Here is a 9,469-nt window from a genome sequence, read left to right as displayed (position 1 = left end):
CCAGAATGTGTCTATACAAGCTGAAATTGTATCATTAGACATGATTAATGTTGTTCTTGCATTGGTTGGAAAGGAATCACTTAGGTAACTACTTTATCCCCAGTTCGGGCAGCACAACATGTTAAGTGATTTTGTTCTTATATCTGTAATTTTGCAACCTTTCTGTTTGCTTATGCCTGCAGTTTACTCAGAGTCTCCTCTCTCTCTTCAGTATTGGTTAGAAAGATGGATATAAAAAAGACATTGGTAATAAATGGTGCACTGTCAGAATGAAGCACACGTGTTCAGATCAGCAAACTCCTGTTCAGCTGCTCTCTGTTTCTGAAGGTTTCTAAATACCATAAGTGCCTTGTTCTTTGACATGCTCCCGCAGGTAGAGTTGTCACAATGCCCAGGGAGCCTGAGGTTCAGCTGTCTCCCACAAAATACATGGCCATAGCACTTTCTCTCATGCTGAATCTCATGACTTCACATCCCACTGGTCTGCAGAGGTGTGACAATTCTGCAGCACAGTGATGAAGGTGCTCATGTGGCAGAGAAGGGAGAGAACCAGGAAGCTGAATTATCACCACCCTTGTCCAGGCACACAAATATATGCACATAATCATGTCATGTACCAGTCCTTAAATGTATAACCAACGCTTAGAGAAAAGACAGAATCTTAGACAGAATCCCTAAGACATGCAAGGCATGCTGATCTCTGAGACCAGGGCACATCCCTTCAATCTCTTGCTTTGCTCTTTTATTTACGTTCATTCTTCCTCAGTGTTCCCACCTCGGGAGGGAGTGTAAATGCTACCTGGCAAGAGAGATGCAGTGTTTAAAACCACCCCGCACCTTGTCCTAGCTTTACGTGCCCATGTAAAATGTTGTTCTCCCTCTCTTTTACAAGCTTCCTTTAGCTGCTGGAAAGCTCCAGTGAGGTGTTCCTGGAGCCTTCTCCAGGCTGAACAACCTGATCTCGCTCAGCCTTTCCTCCAAGGAGAGGTGCTTCAGCATTCTGATCACCTTCATGGCCCTCCTCTAGACCTGCTCCAACAGTTTTGTGTCAAACCACTCTATGATTCTATGATTTTTACTTCTGTTATTTCACCTCAGCGGCACCAAACTGCATAAATCACATTTGTTCCTCTGATAAATAGTGAGATAGCACTCCTGTTGAGCATGACTCCCTTCCAGCACCTAGTACAACCTGCTCATTTGCGGCACCAGTCTGACCACATCACTCTTTGTGTGTTTGTACAGGTCACTCTCCCTCATACACAACACACAATACATTCTGCATCAGCAAGTTTGGAAAACTGAATCTTCCCTTCTCTAATCTGCTGAATAAAAGTGGATTGTAGAATGGCACTGTAACTTCCTCTACCTGCAAGAGCTTAATAGCTCTAAATGTGTTAACAGTGTCATTTTTATGTGACATGAAGAAGTGAAACAATGCTCTCACCTGTTATAAATGTGTGAATCTTGTAAACAATGTGGACAGGTGCCCACCAAGTGGCACATGATGACAGGACTCGGCCAGTCCATTAAATGATTCACTGTCAACCGCTTGAAACCAGAACTGAGAAACTGAGTCTTGGTTTCAGCATGAGGGTCTAGCACTTTTGAGCTACCCTGGAAAATGTGTCAGAGAATACATGGATAAGGAGATTCTGTACCTTTGTCTGTCTAAACAGTTGATTGACAATATCACAGCTCTGTGTGTTAGTCTGCTTCTGGCTTGAATCATCTGAGGTTTTGCTGTGTGTGTGAGCATGGACAACATGAAATCAAATTTAGACACATTACAGCAGCTCTGTTTGCAGGTTTTAGGCCTCTGGGAACTTTCAACCTTCTTGATCACCATGGTCACATTCAAAAAACACTCAGGTCATGGGACCTGCAACCTGGGCACTGACAACAAAACCACCTGCTACCAAAGGAGGCAGAAAAGCCACTCTGTCTGTGACTACAACATTGCTGTCATCCTTTCCTCTATGGGAGAAGAAGTGATTTTGTTTACACAAAAGGAAGTAATTCCATTTTATAGAACAATGAAAGCTGATCTGTTTACCAAACTTACTCCTAAATGTCAAACTCACCATACCATAGAGTCTTCTACATTTCTTATTAAAAACTCAGTGCAAGCTGTTTCAGGCATATGTCCATTGAAAAAGGCTAAAATCATCTATAAGGGCAGGTGAATGGAATATTTAGAGCTTACAAGACAGTTAAAATGCAGATGGCCCAAATATTGTATAGGAATGGTCTAAAATAGTAGCAGTGGAGGCTGGCTTCTCAAAGGACCTGAAGGGAACTGGGAGCCCAGTTGTCTTAAAAATGAATAGGAATGGGGAAAATTTTGCAAATCTCTTTTTAAAAATCTATGTTTTCTCTCTTATTTTCAAATAAATCTTTTTTTTTCTGTTGTCAGCTCATAAATTATGATCAGCTCCAAAATAAACAAATTAACAAGAGACACACAAATGTCTGTAAGACTGAATTTCAACCTTATCCATGTGAAATGCTGTGTCCTTATTTCAAATTCTTGATCCAACATTGCTTCAGTTTAATGCCAAAAGGGACATAAGACAGTTCAATAATGACTGGCTACTGGAACCTTCTAGGAATTTTTCCAGATTTCCAACTGAATTTTTAAATGTTGGGGCTGAGAATCTTAAAAGTCTCCCTAAGACCATCAGACCATCTGCACTAATGTTTACAGCCCCTCTTTCCAAAAACCAGTGCACCTTTATAGCCACAAGGTCTAATTGGCCCTGTCCACTGGGGAAACCAGCTGAGAGCAGATGCTTATAGTTTGCCAGATAATCACTGGCAGGGATTACAGCCTCCTTACTAGAAAAACTACATCTCTAGAAATTAAATTAAAACAGGCCAGTGTAGCCACTAATAATAGAGAAAGCTAAGGTTGCTTCCAAAAAAACTGAGAAAAATATAAATTCAGATATCAGCCAGCCACCTCATCAAAAACTAAGTTGTGATCCTCAACAGAATTTTACATGGGATGACCCACCAATCAATTTTAGAGTTGTTATAGCTTTACATAGCAAATTATTATTTTTCTTACACAATAACTAACCTCTTAATTGCAAAATGCTGTCACAAGGGCAAAGTTCTCCCTGTTTGCCACTGATATGGAAAGGCTCAAGCTTCTCTCATGGTTTGAATAAGCAAATCAAAATGTAAAAAAAAAATCAAAACAAACCAAAAATGAGTAAAATGCCCAAAGGAGATCATTGGTACCTAAAAGTTAACTTTAGAAGCTACTATTCTGGCTGCTGTACTCAAACTAGAAATCAGACTGCCTCTTCCAGAGCAGTTTCAAAAGGATAAGATCCATGAGATTCTTTTGAGATATTTTTAGGAGAGCCATTGAAAGTCCTAGAACTTTTCTACCAGAAAGATAAAATTTCCTGGTACAAGAGTATTAATAAATATTAATCCTTTGTACCTTCTGATTAAGACCCATACCCATGCACAGCTAGTTATTGTTTACCTGGATTTATTTAGGATAAATTTCAAAGAACTCCAGAGCATGGTAAGCTGGAGCTGAACTTGTGAGTCTTCCTAGTGAAAAGTGTTTCTAAACTCTGTCTTTTAACTATTTTGTGCCATAAAAAAAAGATCAACACAGAGTGGGATAGGTCTGTTGGTAGTCTGTTATAGCTGCAGAAGGCTGGCTTGTAGGCCTTTCTAATAACAAGTCTGCACCTAAGGTTCCTCGTACCTTTACCAGGTGGTATCAGTGCCAGTAAGTGTTGGTAGCCTTCCTGAATGCTGCTGTTCATTCTTTCTCTTATGTGCTCTCCCCTACTAACTGTAATGTCTATGGCAGGGGGTCTCAGTGGGTTCTGGGGGATTTTTTTTTTAATGAATGAATGAATTAATAAGAAATTCCATCTGTAAGATTGGTTAAGCTCAGTGGAGTGGAAAGCAAGGAACCAAAGTAAAGAGCTCCTGTGCTGTGTCCGTGTCTGCAGGATTAATTTACAGTTATATTATGAAGCTCTGGCTGAAGAAAGCAGGGTCACATCATCTCTGGAGAAGGAGATTTTAATGAACCATTGAGCTGCTGTCCATAAAATGTAGTCAGAGGGGATTTTGTAATTCACTTTCACTGGGAAGAGGCCTGCAAGAAGCTGCAGGGGCCACAAATGCAGAATCCCTTACATGCTAACCCACAGGAGTTAGCAGTGCTGTGCTTCCTGGCAGCCTGGTTGAAGTAGGCTTCCTCAGCTACTGGGGAGCACTGTAGAGGTGGCTGTGCTAGAATCCAGCAATGTCACCGGCTCTCACAGATACAAGCCTAAAAATTCAACCAAGAAGTTTTCAGTTCTTTGCTTTACACCCCATTGATCTCAGCCTTTTCAGCCCTTAGAGAAAAAAATTATCCCAGTCTTACAGCTTATGACTTTAAACAGCAGAGGACAAGTGACTTGTTATAATTTTCCCAGTGAAGGCACTGAAACCAAATCTTTTCAGTTCTTCCTTTGTTTTACAGGCCTTCTGTGCCCAAGGTCTGCTGGAGGCTAATGACTGAGCCCTTTTCCTACAGAATAAATGGAGACTCATCCCTCCTTCCTGACAATTCCTGATCCTCAGAGTGTCACCCCCAGCTTGTTCCAGGAGAGGAAATCCCAGGCCTGTGTGGGCTTCTCTGGGACAAGAGGTCTCAGCAAAGCGTTGGATCATGAGACCCAGGTCGCTATGAGAACTCAGTCTCAAGCTGATCCCAACTCAGCCGTATGGAAAAAAAGCTGTGAAGCCTGAGCAGCATTTTCTTCCCACCTTAAGATGATACAGTATTTAGAACAAGCAAAGAGGTTTTGCTTAGTTTTGTTTCAGTTTATTTTCTCCTGTTAATTCTTCAAAAGGGTAAGCATTTAAGAAGTTGAAAGAATGATATGAAGTCTCACTATAAAGGCTGAGTTTGGCAGTATTGACATTTTATTCATTAAAAAATAACATTATTTGTTGTGTCATGCAAGAGGCAAGACTGTAGTGTTAAGTCCCTTACAGTCTTGAAATCTGAGATCACTAACATTGATCCATGAATTAAGGGAAAATGAGTCAGACATATAGACTGCTTAACCTCTCTCAGGCAATCTGCATGTTTCCCAAATTGGTACTAAATTTCAAAGCTTCTAATTCTTGCAGAAGCCCTAAAATCCATTAAAGATACTGTTCTGCCAAAAGGTGTTGGCTGGATCCTGTTAGTCTCTCTATGTTCATCTCCACATGCACACACACACACACACACACACACACACACACACACACACACACACGCACACACAATATAATTTGTGCACAGCACCTCTGGCTGTGAAGCCAGGGGATTTTTCCTGTGAGTAGACTGTAGTTTATTGCACAGGCTGGTCCCTGACCTTGACAAAAACAACACTAGTGTTTTCTTGGATCTGTATAGGATTTATTAGACTTCCTTGTTTAGTGCTTTCCCCAAGCCAAACCCTGCTAAGCCTGAACAACACCCTCATGATTCATCATCCCCCCATGCAGTAGCAATGTGTTGCTCAGTTACCAGAACAAACCAACATCTGCCACGCCGCAACTTCCAAGACAGCCCGAGTAATCACTGCTGTGCCATAAACTGGGAGGGGGGTGACAACACTTGCACTGCTAATGCCACAAGGATTGTTATTCTGGCATCCTTGGGCCACTGGACCACTGCTGCTGATCACAGAGGGGTAGGCTTCAACCTCTCTAGCTTAAAGAGCTTGAACTTTTAACCAGATCTGCAAAAACAAGTGATGCTGGTTTCTGCTAGAACATACACAACTCCCAAACAGTTTTCAGGCTGCTCAGAATCCTTCAGAAAAATTGAAATATTGAAAATATTCTTGCTATTTTGAATATGCTTCTAATGAAATAATTTTCAGCTATCACAATTGCTCTCTCTAAAACATGGGAAAGGACATAAAAGGCAGTATTGCTTCACCTGCTTCAATTGGTGTCTGACGTAAGCAAATTGGGATGAGAGGACAGAGAGGACTAAGAGGAAGGCAAGCAGCTTCTTCCTTTCTTTTTAAATCAGGGTGTTGGTTTTGTTGCCTTGGGTGTTGCGTTTGAGGAGTGGCATCCTGAGGAACAGCAGGCTGAGATTGTTTGCCGGCTTTAGAAATCAGATAAATTGAAAAAACATCCACAGTTTCAGTGTACCTTTCAAATATGCATCCTTTTAACAACCCTGCAAAAGGTGGCTGTCCCTATTTTACATAGAAACACGTTTGGAGGAGGTAAGTGGCAGTGGAAGATTCCAGCACTGTTCCTGCACTCACTGAGTTATTTGACATGTTTTTCTGTTCATCCTTAATATCCTTATGTGGGCAAAATTGAGGTTCCCACTCAAAATAATAGCTAAGGTCAAGCCCCCATGGGTTCCCTTTCCTCCTAAACCCTCACCACAACAAACTGCTGAAAGATGATGACTTTCCTGAAGCAAACTATAACACTGAAATCCCAGGTTACACATTTAGCTCACTAAAATCTTTCCCCACAGTACACCCACATGAATCACAAACTGCAGCAGTAACAAGAGGCAACTGAAAAATAAGATTAAGAGCAAATTTGGAATTTTGGCATTTCACATCAGGATTAGCTGCCATTTCATCCTCTTCTTGAACTGCTCCCTCAATGTCACATTTTTCTTAGAAAAGACTCTCAGGATGGCCTCCTCATCAGCAACAGTCTCTTCTGTAGCTCACTTACTGACCTGACCAGTCACAGTCACTCTGCATTTTCTGGAGGAAAGTAGAAAAAAAAAAAAAAAAAAAATTAACTCCCAATCCTTTTTATATTTTCTCTGTGGTTTCAAGGTTTTCTTCACTAAGACACCAGGGTTATGAGTTTCTGGTCTCAGAGGACTTCAAGTGTAATGAGACAATAGCAGATAAAAATGTAGATTAATATTAACTAATTGAAACTGGAATGACTCTTGTCTGGAGCATGTGCATTTGTCCTTTGATCCCACATCTTTCTTGATTGATGGCTGAAAGATTTCCAATCAGAGCAGCTGATAATTACTCAGTCCACTTTTTAGTCTAGGGTAGCTTGAAAAAGCTTTAACATTAATAAAAAGCTGTAACATTAATAAGTCCTGAAGAGCTATGAGCAAGAACTTATGTGAGAAATGGCTCCTTGTTTGTGCTGCTATAAAAGCTGCTACTAAATTAGTAACATTTCAACATATATAATTTGCTAATTGTACAATTAATAGTCTTCCCTTTGCTTGTAATCCATCTTGTACTACACAGGGAGCAAAGGAAATGTCATGGATTCCACCCTGGACTGAAGAAGAAGCCAGTACTTCACAACATGTTATCTTCAGCAGTAGTAGCCGCGTCAGTCAGAAATTGGTCATGTTGCAACACCTCCCACTCCAAAGAAAGAGGAAGACCTGGATTCAGCTTTGTCCCTGGATCCAGCTGTGTGTCCCCAACAGCCTTGTCCCAAGACTTTTCCCCATGTAGACCTAAGGATGTGCCAGGTGCAAGCAGTGCAGATGGTGCTGAGCACGGCTTCACTTTAAGGCAGTGTCTGAGCTACGCAAAGAGGCTGCAGCCCCACTGACAGAGCTCGAGGTTTGGTCCTCACTCTTCAAATAGACAGGGCATTCACTGTCCCTCCAGGATGGACATTTCTTCTAACTTTTCATTTCATTACATGAATATTTATCATGCAATATTTCTCTTTTCCACATTTACTCACTTTTTCCTGTACAGAAACTTTTCCTTAATGAAAACCAAGTCATGGTTATTCATCAGAATCAAACTTCCATAAAAGTGATCCCTAAAAATTCCATTTATTGACAGTGGTCAATGAAGAAATTTCTTTTCTACTACTTATGTTTTAATATTTTTATATTTCCATCTGTTGTGAGATAAATCTAAAAAAATCTATAGGAAAAGTTATTTAGAAACATAAACTAAGGATTTACTGAAGTGATTTCCATAAATCCTCTTTTTTATTAAATATTTAATCTCATTAAGCATTGCTTTTGTTGTTCCACAAGGATAAAAGGAATATTATAATTAAGTGCCTAAGTCTGCAAATGGAGCGTTACAGTCTTATTTTGTCCAGATCTGCTTTTTCCAGTAGGAAAGGTTTCTATACTATTTTTTTTTTTTTTTCATTTTCTGTTTTAATGGCCATGCAGGCTCTTATTAGCTGCAAAAACAAACAAGAAAACTGCAATGTCTAGAAATGGAAGCAGGCTGGTAAAGGTTTAATACAAGCCCATAAATCTCTAATTATATAAATTATATTTGTTGATAAAAACACATTCTGTTAGTCACAGTTGATGGAATAAGGACTATCAAAGTTAAAAGGAAACTCTTTATTACACAGAGGTAGAGAGAAACATCCTTTTAACATCCTATAGGAAATATTAAATTATTATTATTATTACAATGGGCAAAGTTGTTGCTTTAAGTGGCACTCATGAGATTATGGTCTTTCCTTAATTTAAACCCACATGAAAAGAATGGATGCTGCAGAGTTGTGAGCAAATGAGCATGCAAATGAGGAGGAGGAGGAGACAGTGTCAGAGGAAGACCTGTGTGTTGGGTAAGAGATGTTTCCTTCACAGCTGCAACCTACTGACCAAGTAACATAATCCAGGAGGGGAGGAAGACCTGTTCAGATGTGATAAATCAGAGAGCTCTTAGCAGCTACATGCACCTTTCTTCCTCGTTAAAGCAGGTGCAGCCAACCTCCATCACAAGTCTAACCACAAGTTTCTTCTGTGCCATTTGGCATTCAGAACAGTTTACTGGTCATTTAAAGCTACCAGGAAATTTCTATTGGCAAACTTTTGGAGATGAAAATGTAGCTCTTACACATTCTGAATCTGAATCAGAAGTTGCCAACACTTGAAAAAAATATATATATAAACCTTCAGTTTATATATAAGTTTATAAAGGTTTATAAAAGTTTATAAAAACTAGGAGACTGTTCACAAAACTTAAGTGAAGAAGTATATTAAAATATTATTAGTTGTAGAGCTTTGATGTTCTATCTTTCAAAAGATCAAATTACTGAAAACATTGGTTTCTAGGTGCAGTATCTGGGTCGCCTAAGATGAGGTAAAGAGAGGAGTCCTACAGAGAAGACACTGTCTAACACCTAGGTATGATTAGGAAAACAAACTTGTAAAAGAATATCTCTTGCTGATACATCCAGCCTAGCACTTCACTCTAGACAGTCACAGCTGGCTGACAATAGGAATAGCATCCAGACTGAAGCATTGCAGTTTTTCCACTGCTTTGCTACCTTGTCTGTTTCCCCTCACCTTTTGTTCCCACTGCATTTCCATTCCACCCATTGTCCATTTTTCCTTTTGGCTTTAAATACACCATCAGTAAGTCTAGAAGAGAAAATTAATTAGGTGACGAAGCTGAGTAGCTGCTGGTTGTCGCATAAAAGTAATTTCTCCAGGTTGCTGTCT

Source organism: Poecile atricapillus, chromosome 3 (assembly GCF_030490865.1).
Source record: "Poecile atricapillus isolate bPoeAtr1 chromosome 3, bPoeAtr1.hap1, whole genome shotgun sequence".
NCBI classification, from domain to species: domain Eukaryota; kingdom Metazoa; phylum Chordata; class Aves; order Passeriformes; family Paridae; genus Poecile; species Poecile atricapillus.
Note: the sequence above shows the minus strand (reverse complement) of the source record.